The sequence below is a fragment of the Bombina bombina genome, chromosome 4 (assembly GCF_027579735.1).
Source record: "Bombina bombina isolate aBomBom1 chromosome 4, aBomBom1.pri, whole genome shotgun sequence".
Taxonomy (NCBI): domain Eukaryota; kingdom Metazoa; phylum Chordata; class Amphibia; order Anura; family Bombinatoridae; genus Bombina; species Bombina bombina.
Window position 1 is genome coordinate 360,221,713 of NC_069502.1, and position 13,868 is coordinate 360,235,580.

A 13,868-nucleotide genomic window follows, 5' to 3' on the forward strand; every position below is an offset into this window, starting at 1 on the left:
TCCAAACAAACTGAAAACAAGGGAAGGGTGCACAGGAATATGTAACCACCCTAGACATATACAAAACACGGAAGGGAACTGCACTCTCATACCGGACCGGGTACACATCCCATGACCCTGCAACATGCTCAGCCCTGGGTGCCACTGCTTGTAAGTGAGTGCTGGGTTTTCTCTGTGTGTTGTATTAATTTGTTTTGTAATGTTCCCTATGGTTCTTGCACCCAGACCTGTCTGGGGTTAACTGCTTGTGGCTCTGGGGACAGCACAGCTTCCTGTGAGTGCCAGTGGCACCCAGGGCTGAGCATGTTGCAGGGTCATGGGATGTGTACCCGGTCCGGTATGAGAGTGCAGTTCCCTTCCGTGTTTTGTATATGTCTAGGGTGGTTACATATTCCTGTGCACCCTTCCCTTGTTTTCAGTTTGTTTGGATTTGAAAGCTTGCATTGTATGACTGTTTTAGGGTCTCAGGTATTGGAAAGGACCTTGACGTGGTACCTGAGCTTGTCCCATTTGGCCAGATGCGGTGACTAACCTTTCCATTTTTGCTTTTAAATCTTAGCTGAGAGCTTGTAAGTGAGTGCTGGGTTTTCTCTGTGTGTTGTATTAATTTGTTTTGTAATTTTCCCTATGGTTCTTGCACCCAGACCTGTCTGGGGTTAACTGCTTGTGGCTCTGGGGACAGCACAGCTTCCTGTGAGTGCCAGTGGCACCCAGGGCTGAGCATGTTGCAGGGTCATGGGATGTGTACCCGGTCCGGTATGAGAGTGCAGTTCCCTTCCGTGTTTTGTATATGTCTAGGGTGGTTACATATTCCTGTGCACCCTTCCCTTGTTTTCAGTTTGTTTGGATTTGAAAGCTTGCATTGTGTGGCTGTTTTAGGGTCTCAGGTATTGGAAAGGACCTTGACGTGGTACCTGAGCTTGTCCCATTTTGCCAGATGCGGTGACTAACCTTTCCATTTTTGCTTTTAAATCTTAGCTGAGAGCTTGTAAGTGAGTGCTGGGTTTTCTCTGTGTGTTGTATTAATTTGTTTTGTAATTTTCCCTATGGTTCTTGCACCCAGACCTGTCTGGGGTTAACTGCTTGTGGCTCTGGAGACAGCACAGCTTCCTGTGAGTGCCAGTGGCACCCAGGGCTGAGCATGTTGCAGGGTCATGGGATGTGTACCCGGTCCGGTATGAGAGTGCAGTTCCCTTCCGTGTTTTGTATATATATATATATATATATATATATATATATATATATATATATATATATATATATACTGTATATATATATATGTATTTACAGACATATATACACATATAAACACATAAATACATATGTATACACATATAGACATATAAAAGTGCATTGGAACCTTTACAGTCAAGTAGATGAAAACATATTTATGCAATATTCATATATAGCCACTTCACACTGTTAGGACATTCCATGCTGTCCTAACAGTGCTGGGCTTTAATGCCATTAGGACAACATGAAACATCCTACCTTATACGGTGTCCTGCAGCCTCCCCCTTTTATGAAAACAGGAATCAGACATAGGCAGCCCCCCATGATCTGATCCCAGCCTTGAAATCACACAATCTCATTGAAGATTGCGTGATTTCCTTTTTCAAGCTAATTTTTACATTAAAAGGGTAGTCTAGTCAAAGTAAAAGTTTCATGATTCAGATAGAGCATGCAAATTTAGTCCTATTATCAATTTTTCCTCGTTCTCTTGATATCTTTATTTGAATGTAAGCTTAGGAGACGGCCAATTTTTGGTTCAGATCCCGGATAGCACTTTCTGATTGGTGTCTAAATGTAGCCAACCAAGCGCTACCCAGGGGCTGAACCAAAAATGGTCTGGATCTTAAGCTTACATTCTTGCTTTTTCAAATAAAGATACCAAGGGAACAAAGAAAATTTGATAATAGGAGTAAATTAGAAAGTTGCTTAAAATGCATGTTCTATCTGAATCATGAAAGTTTACTTTTGACTGGACTATTCCTTTAAACATTGGCTCCAAACATGAAGGGGTAAATAAAGATGTATTTATGTATTTACTATAAATATTGTACATTCCAATGTTCTTCACATGGGGAAATGTGTTCTAAGTATTTATAAATATATATTCCTATATACATATGTATATATCTATACCAATATATAATCATATAGATATATAGGTATAGATATGTATTGTACCAAAATACCATCAGATTTATGTAGAAACATGTATTTGTGAATAAAAAGAAATGTGAAATATTAATACTTTCTTGTTGGGTTAGCACACTTGCTCAAACTCGATCGGGTTTGCATGCGAGTAGGGTGTTAGTTTTTTTTTCTACTTTCCACACTCCATTCACTTCTATGGAGGGACACAATAACGAGATCATCATATTCAAAATTTAGGTTTTAGCATGCATCTGGTTAGTGCGTGTGCGAAAACGTTTAACAATCGCTACCTGACGCACACGAGCAGGAGCACAAAATACCGCTCCACTCAATATCTAGCTCTTAATAAGTTATAATGTGGTGGTGATTCACAGTAAATTCAGAACTTAAACATCATCCTGTGCTATAGCAGAATTACATGGGTTAAGTATTAGATATTTTCTACATATTCTTACATATAACAAGCCATACAGTAAATATGTTCAAGCATTCATTTGCTTACTTCTATGTTTACAAGGATTCCAAAGTGGACTTATTATTTTATACATGTAGGAGTGCCATGGAATAGTTTAAATACCTGTTAAAGGTACTGAACTCATATTCTCTAAACCATAAGAGAGGTTTGTGGAAGCCTAAATTATGATAGGTCACTGGTTTTAAAACCTGTCCTCAAGCCTCCATAACAGGCCACATTTTGAGGATATCTGACCTGGAGCACAGGTGAAATAATCAGCTGATTAGTAAATATGGTTATTTTACCTGCTCTCATCCAAGGTTATCCTGAAAACCTGGCCTGTTGGGGAGGCCTGAAGACAGGTTTGAAAACCAGTGTGATAGTTGAATAATCAGAAGCTAGATTAAGTATGGCTGAGATATGGTTTAACATGAGTGATTGCTGAGTAGCTTTCAGTCTTATTGGCTTAGAAAAATGAGTGACATTTCCTTTTGTGATACTGCAGAAAACTGTTGATGATAAATGCAGCATTACTACATAAAATAAAATATCTCAGTCTACATTATAACTGGGATAATAAGAAGGAAATGCTTTACAGCCAAAATTCCTACAGCCAAATATTACAGTCAACTATGATCAATGCACTAATTATAAATACATGGTTCTGCTACAAATAGATTCATAGTTATAGAAGCAAAATTATACACAAATAATGTGACTTTGCTGCAGTTGCAGAATTAGTATAAATATATTCTGGTGTAGCAATATTATGAAGCAATATATAAATACAGTTTCCATTTAACATGATATATGCAGATTTCAAAAAGACTTAATAATGTGTGCAAATATAATTTAGGTTTGAATTGCAGATATGGTAAGAAATGTATAAAAATGAAAATATTCTACATGTTTTTATATACTTTTTGCATGTCTTGAAAGTATTTAGATGTTAATTAGCATATAACTTGGTTGTCCAGAAAGTCTCTGCCCTTCCTGCTGCAAAATGAACACGTGACCAGAGTTGAATTTCAGAGCAATTATTTTTGCTTATAAGCAAGTTATATTGAGTTATCGCCAAGCATCTATTTCCACTCCCCCCTGTATCATGTGACAGCCATCTGCCAATCACAAATGCATATATGTATATTCTGTTAATTCTTGCACATGCTCAGTAAGAGCTGATGACTCAAAAAGTGTAAAAATAAAAATAATGTGCACATTTTGCTAATGGAAGTAAATTGGAAAGTTGTTTAAAAATGCATGCTCTATCTGAATCAAGAAAGTTTAATTTTGAGTTGAGTGTCCCTTTAAATGTTTTCCTGTTTTATATGATCTCTTTTAATAGTTTTTAGAAAACTCCATTATTTTACTAACATCACTGTATTGCTGTATTAGCCTTAGGAATATAAACTGCTATTATTGACTTGACACAGCATTCCCTGTTCATTCATTGGAGCACTATTGTTTCCAACACCAAAATCAGCTTTAATGCTAAGACCATAGAGGGCATAGCTTGACTTAAAGGGACAGTCAACACCAGAATTTTTGCTGTTTTATAACATAGATAATCCCTTAATTACCCATTCCCCAGTTTTGCACAAATAACAGTTATAATAATATACTTTTTACCTATGTAATTGCCTTGTATCTAAGCCTCTGCAGACTGCCCCCTTATATCAGTTCTTTTGACAGCCTTGCATTTTAGCCAATCAGTGCTCACTCCACGGTAAATTCACGTGCATGATCTCAATGTTATCTACAGGTGAAACTCGAAAAATTAGAATATCGTGCAAAAGTTAATTTATGTCACTAATGCAACTTAAAAGGTGAAACTAATATATGAGATAGACTCATTACATGCAAAGCAAGATAGTTCAAGCCGTGATTTGTCATAATTGTGATGATTATGGCTTACAGCTCATGAAAACCCCAAATCCACAATCTCAGAAAATTAGAATATTGTGAAAAGGTGCAATATTCTAGGCTCAAAGTGTCCCACTCTAATCAGCTAATTAAGCCATAACACCTGTAAAGGGTTCCTGAGCCTTTAAATGGTCTCTCAGTCTGGTTCACAATCATGGGAAAGACCGCTGACCTGACAGTTGTGCAGAAAACCATCATTGACACCCTCCATAAGGAGGGAAAGCCTCAAAAGGTAATTGCAAAAGAAGTTGGATGTTCCCAAAGTGCTGTATCAAAACACATTAATAGAAAGTTATGTGGAAGGAAAAAGTGTGGAAGAAAAAGGTGCACAAGCAGCAGGGATGACGCAGCCTGGAGAGGATTATCAGGAAAAAGCCATTCAAAAGTGTTGGGGACTTTCACAAGAGCCACCACACACAGACGGATCCTGGACATGGGCTTCAAATGTCGTATTCCTCTTGTCAAGCCACTCCTGAACAGCAAACAATGTCAGAAGCGTCTTACCTGGGCTAAAGAAAAACAGAGAAACAAAAATCGTTCCAGCTGGTGCAACAAAAGACTTTTATTATGCAAACAGGGATAAAGAAGCAACGTTTCAGGCCCACACTTGGCCTTTTCTCAAGCTTAACCAAACATTAGTGAACAAACATTTAAATAGCCATAATGGCGCCAAATATTGTGATTGAAAGTGATAAAATGTTGCCCTCTAGTGGAGAACCATAATATAACATACAAATGTATTTCAAAGTGCATATTGATGGCCTCAATCCTGCCACCTAGTGAATCAACATCATACTGTCTAACAAATATATCTCTCATATCATATGTGAAAAAATCTTATATTAAAAATTAAAAATAATGATCAGCATTACAAAATTTCATAAAAGATTAAAATGCATTGAGAATTTCATCATTGTTTTAATAACCACAATATATTGAACTAAAAAATATATGTCAAGTGTATCTACTCATAGATGGATCAATTATATTTGATAACGTTGTTTTAGTCAATTAACTTAATCTTTATCTTAGTTTGTAATCCATCACTACATAGATACACCCACATAATTGGTCAATATTAGATATTCAACATTATGTATCTATTCAAATTTATAGAGACATTTAATCTCATATTAATGTCATATTAATATCTATATGAGAATGCACATTCATTTATATAGTATAATATTGCAAAAAGAAGTTCTTTATATCATTCCATTTTATTGAATTTTATTGAATTTTATTGAATCACCAAAAGGCAGTCCAATTGCATTCCCTATTTAAACCTTTGGGCCATAAAGTACCTAATTCATTAATCCAGAATGTTTCTCTCCTAGTTAATATATTCTCCTTATCACCCCCTCTTCTAGGTGTATTAATTTTTTCAATGATTTGGAAACGCAATTGACTTATTCTATGGCCTACCTTTATAAAGTGTCCAGCCACTGGAGCATCCTTTTTTCCACGACGAATATTTGACTTGTGCTCAGAGATTCTCTCTCGTGCCTCCCTGGTCGATTGACCAATGTACATCAAGGAGCACGGACATTTAATTGCATAAATAATGTATTCTGACCTACAAGTCAAATATTCATTTATGGAGTATTTTCTGCCCGTATATGGGTGACAAAAGGTGTCACCCTTAATCATAGAGTTGCAATTAATGCAAGATAGACACGGGAAGCATCCTTTTCGTTTTTGACTAGTTATTGTGCCCTGAATCTGTTTTTTCTTAGCCCCAATATCAGCTTTCACCAATTTATCTTTAATATTAGGGCCACGTTTATAGGCTAACATTGGTGGTATTGAAAAAGCCCCTATATCTGGGTGACATTTAGATAAAATATGCCAATATTTACGAATGATTTTATTAATTTGATAGCTTCTTGTATTATACTGAGATATGAATTTAATCCTCTCTGAATTTTTAGAACAATTTGTGTTCTTTTCTTTCCCCACTGTTTTGGATCTATTTCTATTTAAGCTCACATCTTGTTTTATATCTTCAATTAATGACTTAGGATAACCTCTTGAGACAAATTTATCTGACATTTCCTCTAGACGATTTGAGAAAATTAGAAAACCTTGATTTACCATATCAGAAAGTTATCTTATTTACCTTAGATGTATCTAGCTTGTACACATCAATAAAACATACAAGTGGAATAGCTGCTGTAGTTAAGATGTTATCTAGTGACCAAAAACACAGTTTAGCCCAAATACAATTTTTTGTTGATTTACTAGAGGTTATCTTGTATGCTAATTATTTTTTATTTAAGGACACTTTTTATTTCCAAAGGAAGGGGACAGCCATGGGGTCCAATGTCGCCCCTACATATGCCAACATATTTATGATTAATTTTGAAGAATTATTTGTCTATGAACATCACTTATTTAAACAATATGGCGCCACCTGGTGGCGTTTCATAGATGATGTGTTTGGCATATGGTATGGCGACATTGGATCCCTATTGGCATTTGTTGATGACTTGAATTGTTCAGTTAATGGTATAAAATTTACTTTCAAAGAAGTAGAATAGGATCCAGCTTTATGCAAATAAAATCCATCTTTATTGGCAAAGTTAAAACGCCAAGAGTGGCTCAGCGAACAGCATACATAGATAGTAAGCAAAAACCAGTGTGTGAGCGTGACACCACGGCTTACATGTTTCGGCGCTCAGCCGTAATCATAGCCATAGGTGTCATGCAGGTGAATGCAGGTTTAAAAAACTGTGTTACAATTGTGATTGGTTAAAAACAATAGATACAAAACACGCCCACACCAGGTAAAGAGTAATTTGATTAACCCTTGGTATCCAAGCTACGCTACAGCAAGAGTACACACACTACAGTATATATAAGATAAATCCTTAGAAATATGAACAAATTTCTAAAATAGAAAACTACTAAGACTAATATGAGAACATTGAGGAAAAATTGCCCTAACTGTCACAAATTATTTCTGCGCTAAATATCATTATAGTTAGCAAGCACTAAAGCATCATGTATATATATGCAGAATTCTCAAATGGCATAGTTGAAACTTGAGTTGAGTAATAATAATATCAGTTAACTAAAGTAAGTTCTCTTACAGTATTATCTCTCCAAAGTATGTACCCCATTAAAGGATGTAGTTATGTGCTCGCATGTATAAATATACATACACTGGTACGTGCGATATACGCATATATGTTCACACAGCTTGCGGGGCAGACTAAAGTATAACCCTCAATATGTATGGAAGGATAGTTCAGAATAGATATTAAAAGTGCGAAACACATCTGAAATACATCTGAAGGTACCGAAAAAATGAGACAAAGGGATGGGATATAACAGAATAACAATACCCTTAGGTGAAAAATATGTATATGGGGTAGTTTGAATATGAAAGTTAATATTGATATTTTGAAGTTATTCCCAGAAATTGATCAAATCATATCTTGAGTTTAAACCCAATGGTAATCTGGTTTTTAGGGTGTATATCCAATATACTTCCCTTTTGGCAAGTATGTTATCCAGATTGCCACCTCTCTTGGGCACTTTAGCTTGTTCTATTGCTGCCCATTTAAATGAGTTTAAGCTACTATGATGTTTTGTGGCAAAATGTTGCACAAGTGGTGTGCTAGATGTACCCTTTGTAATAGTCGAAAAGTGTTCTCTAATACGGGAATTTATATCCCTAGAGGTTAACCCTATGTATTGAATATTACATAGGGTACATGTAATGATATATATAACGTTAGTGCTTTGACAATTTAAGCAAGATTTAATGGGATATGTCTGTCCTGTTATTGCTGAAGTGAATTCTTTAATAACCCATGCAAAATCACATGGTTTGCATTTCTTATGGCCACACTTAAACATGCCCAGATGATGTAACCATGAGCTAGTATGACTTGGAGTCTGTTTTAGTTCTGTGGGAGACAAAATGGAAGCCAAGGTAGGGCTCTTCTTGTAAGAACACCTAACACCTTGTTTTACAGTTTCAACCAACTTCTCGTCAGCTGCTAATAGCGGGAAATGTTTCCTAACTATGTCGCAGATTTGGGAATATTGTGTGCTAAAAGTTGTTACAAAATGAACACCTGAAAAATCTCTGTGTGTATTAGCAGGTTTATCTACCAAAAGTTGGTCTCTGTCCAGTTGGTCAACAGCTAATCTAGCCTGTCTAATATGGCTACGGGTATATTTCCTCTCTTTTAGTCTCTTCTCTAGACAAACAGCCTCCTGCACATAGTCCTCATTCTTGCTACAATTTCTTTTAAGCCGGGTAAACTGGCCTTTAGCAACAGCATATGAGGTATTTTTAGGGTGGCAACTAGAGGCGTGCAGGAGGGTGTTGCCTGAGATAGGTTTACGGTATACTTTTGATACAATGTTGCCACTTCTGTCACCTGTAAGGCACAAGTCTAGATAGTTGATGGAATGGCTGTCAGTGGTGTATGTAAAGCTCAAGTTTAAATTGTTTTTATTTATCATGTCAATGAAATTCTTAATGTCTGCAGGGGGACCTGACCATATAAGAAGTAGGTCGTCAATATAGCGTTTAAAGAAACAAATGTGGGACCTGAATGTGTTGCTGTGGTCAAAGATGTTTTCTAGCTCCCATTTGCCAAGAAATAAATTGGCATAAGAGGGGGCATATTTCGCCCCCATGGCTGTGCCACATTTTTGTACATAGTATTTGCCTTCAAAAGTAAAAAAGTTGTGAGTCAATAGGAACTCCAGAATTCTTAGAATATATTTTTGAAAATCTGATGTATATTCAGTATGTGTTGCCAAATAATATCTTACTGCTTCAATACCCTTGTTGTGTGGGATCCTAGAATAAAGTGAGACTACATCAACTGAGAGCCAATGGTAGTTCATTTGCCATTTTATGTTAGTAAGAAGATTTAGTATGTGTTTTGAATCCCTCGTATATGAAGGTAGTAGGTGGACTAATGGCTGCAAAATAGCATCCAGCCACTGGGACAATCTTTCAAAGATAGAATCTATACCGCTGACTATAGGGCGGCCTTGTACGTTATGAAGGGATTTATGAACCTTAGGGAACATATGGAAAACTGGGATTCTTGGGTATTTTACATAAAGGTAGTCAGCTGTGTTTTCATCTAAGAAACCATGTTCAATGCCATCATCTAGTATATCAAATAGGAGCTTCTTATACTCATTTGTTGGATTTCTGGGAAGAATCGAGTAGTCAGTAGGGATGTTGAGTTGTCTGTATGCCTCTGATATGTAATCCTGCCTATCAAGTACCACAACGGTACCCCCCTTATCTGATGGGCGGATTACTAAGTCAGATCTTTGCTGTAAAGACCTGAGTGCTTCTGTCTGTTTTTTAGTAAGATTTTTAGTTGTTCGTTCAGTGGTCTCTTTTAGTTTATGCAAATCAGATTCTACTCGTGCATGGAATGTTTCAATTATAGGTCCTCTGTTTTGTATTGGATAAAAAGTAGATTTATTTCTAAATGAGTGTGCCCTATTGCGTGTTCCTGATATTGTATTGCTCTCAATTGCTAAATTTTGTAGGGATATGAGGTCACATGTTTCTGAAAAGGTATTTATGCCTGTGATAGGTGTGGTGCAGAAGCTATCTGGTTCCAAAATGAGTGTCTCTTGAGCAGTATCTGCAAAATATTTTTTTAAAGTGATATTTCTGACGAATTTGTTGATATCTATGAGTGTCTGGAATATATCAAAGTTTGTAGTGGGTGCAAACCCTAAGCCTAAAGATAGTACATCTATTTGATCTTGAGTGAGTGTAGCTGAAGATAAATTAACTACACTGTTCATTTGTATTTGGTCAGTGTGCGGTTTCCCCTTACTGGATATCTCTCTTGGTTGTTGGCCTGCATCCCCCCTATACCCTCTGTCTGGGGGTCCATAGGAAAAACCTGATTCAATAATGACATTTCCTGTGTTCCTGTATCTACTGCAAATGTACTAACTCGTTCATCTAGTCTATTGGTAGCAGTATATTTGGAGACAGTGTTTTTATCTTTGGGTTTCACTACTGTAGGTGCAGAATTAGTGCCTATAGTGTTAGGTACAACGGAAGTATTCGAAATATTAGAAATATTAGAAATGTTAGGGGCAATAGGAGGCAGGATTACATATCAGAGGCATACAGACAACTCAACATCCCTACTGACTACTCGATTCTTCCCAGAAATCCAACAAATGAGTATAAGAAGCTCCTATTTGATATACTAGATGATGGCATTGAACATGGTTTCTTAGATGAAAACACAGCTGACTACCTTTATGTAAAATACCCAAGAATCCCAGTTTTCCATATGTTCCCTAAGGTTCATAAATCCCTTCATAACGTACAAGGCCGCCCTATAGTCAGCGGTATAGATTCTATCTTTGAAAGATTGTCCCAGTGGCTGGATGCTATTTTGCAGCCATTAGTCCACCTACTACCTTCATATACGAGGGATTCAAAACACATACTAAATCTTCTTACTAACATAAAATGGCAAATGAACTACCATTGGCTCTCAGTTGATGTAGTCTCACTTTATTCTAGGATCCCACACAACAAGGGTATTGAAGCAGTAAGATATTATTTGGCAACACATACTGAATATACATCAGATTTTCAAAAATATATTCTAAGAATTCTGGAGTTCCTATTGACTCACAACTTTTTTACTTTTGAAGGCAAATACTATGTACAAAAATGTGGCACAGCCATGGGGGCGAAATATGCCCCCTCTTATGCCAATTTATTTCTTGGCAAATGGGAGCTAGAAAACATCTTTGACCACAGCAACACATTCAGGTCCCACATTTGTTTCTTTAAACGCTATATTGACGACCTACTTCTTATATGGTCAGGTCCCCCTGCAGACATTAAGAATTTCATTGACATGATAAATAAAAACAATTTAAACTTGAGCTTTACATACACCACTGACAGCCATTCCATCAACTATCTAGACTTGTGCCTTACAGGTGACAGAAGTGGCAACATTGTATCAAAAGTATACCGTAAACCTATCTCAGGCAACACCCTCCTGCACGCCTCTAGTTGCCACCCTAAAAATACCTCATATGCTGTTGCTAAAGGCCAGTTTACCCGGCTTAAAAGAAATTGTAGCAAGAATGAGGACTATGTGCAGGAGGCTGTTTGTCTAGAGAAGAGACTAAAAGAGAGGAAATATACCCGTAGCCATATTAGACAGGCTAGATTAGCTGTTGACCAACTGGACAGAGACCAACTTTTGGTAGATAAACCTGCTAATACACACAGAGATTTTTCAGGTGTTCATTTTGTAACAACTTTTAGCACACAATATTCCCAAATCTGCGACATAGTTAGGAAACATTTCCCGCTATTAGCAGCTGACGAGAAGTTGGTTGAAACTGTAAAACAAGGTGTTAGGTGTTCTTACAAGAAGAGCCCTACCTTGGCTTCCATTTTGTCTCCCACAGAACTAAAACAGACTCCAAGTCATACTAGCTCATGGTTACATCATCTGGGCATGTTTAAGTGTGGCCATAAGAAATGCAAACCATGTGATTTTGCATGGGTTATTAAAGAATTCACTTCAGCAATAACAGGACAGACATATCCCATTAAATCTTGCTTAAATTGTCAAAGCACTAACGTTATATATATCATTACATGTACCCTATGTAATATTCAATACATAGGGTTAACCTCTAGGGATATAAATTCCCGTATTAGAGAACACTTTTCGACTATTACAAAGGGTACATCTAGCACACCACTTGTGCAACATTTTGCCACAAAACATCATAGTAGCTTAAACTCATTTAAATGGGCAGCAATAGAACAAGCTAAAGTGCCCAAGAGAGGTGGCAATCTGGATAACATACTTGCCAAAAGGGAAGTATATTGGATATACACCCTAAAAACCAGATTACCATTGGGTTTAAACTCAAGATATGATTTGATCAATTTCTGGGAATAACTTCAAAATATCAATATTAACTTTCATATTCAAACTACCCCATATACATATTTTTCACCTAAGGGTATTGTTATTCTGTTATATCCCATCCCTTTGTCTCATTTTTTCGGTACCTTCAGATGTATTTCAGATGTGTTTCGCACTTTTAATATCTATTCTGAACTATCCTTCCATACATATTGAGGGTTATACTTTAGTCTGCCCCGCAAGCTGTGTGAACATATATGCGTATATCGCACGTACCAGTGTATGTATATTTATACATGCGAGCACATAACTACATCCTTTAATGGGGTACATACTTTGGAGAGATAATACTGTAAGAGAACTTACTTTAGTTAACTGATATTATTATTACTCAACTCAAGTTTCAACTATGCCATTTGAGAATTCTGCATATATATACATGATGCTTTAGTGCTTGCTAACTATAATGATATTTAGCGCAGAAATAATTTGTGACAGTTAGGGCAATTTTTCCTCAATGTTCTCATATTAGTCTTAGTAGTTTTCTATTTTAGAAATTTGTTCATATTTCTAAGGATTTATCTTATATATACTGTAGTGTGTGTACTCTTGCTGTAGCGTAGCTTGGATACCAAGGGTTAATCAAATTACTCTTTACCTGGTGTGGGCGTGTTTTGTATCTATTGTTTTTAACCAATCACAATTGTAACACAGTTTTTTAAACCTGCATTCACCTGCATGACACCTATGGCTATGATTACGGCTGAGCGCCGAAACATGTAAGCCGTGGTGTCACGCTCACACACTGGTTTTTGCTTACTATCTATGTATGCTGTTCGCTGAGCCACTCTTGGCGTTTTAACTTTGCCAATAAAGATGGATTTTATTTGCATAAAGCTGGATCCTATTCTACTTCTTTGAAAGTAAATTTTATACCATTAACTGAACAATTCAAGTCATCAACAAATGCCAATAGGGATCCAATGTCGCCATACCATATGCCAAACACATCATCTATGAAACGCCACCAGGTGGCGCCATATTGTTTAAATAAGTGATGTTCATAGACAAATAATTCTTCAAAATTAATCATAAATATGTTGGCATATGTAGGGGCGACATTGGACCCCATGGCTGTCCCCTTCCTTTGGAAATAAAAAGTGTCCTTAAATAAAAAATAATTAGCATACAAGATAACCTCTAGTAAATCAACAAAAAATTGTATTTGGGCTAAACTGTGTTTTTGGTCACTAGATAACATCTTAACTACAGCAGCTATTCCACTTGTATGTTTTATTGATGTGTACAAGCTAGATACATCTAAGGTAAATAAGATAACTTTCTGATATGGTAAATCAAGGTTTTCTAATTTTCTCAAATCGTCTAGAGGAAATGTCAGATAAATTTGTCTCAAG

General features: G+C 36.5%; 1 protein-coding gene across 1 annotated transcript in view; it reads right to left on the minus strand.

Moving 5' to 3' along the window:
• WDR49 (WD repeat domain 49) overlaps nt 1-13,868 on the minus strand; it is a 408,032-nt gene that overhangs the window by 337,318 nt on the left and 56,846 nt on the right. The gene's annotated exons all lie outside the window — the stretch shown is intronic.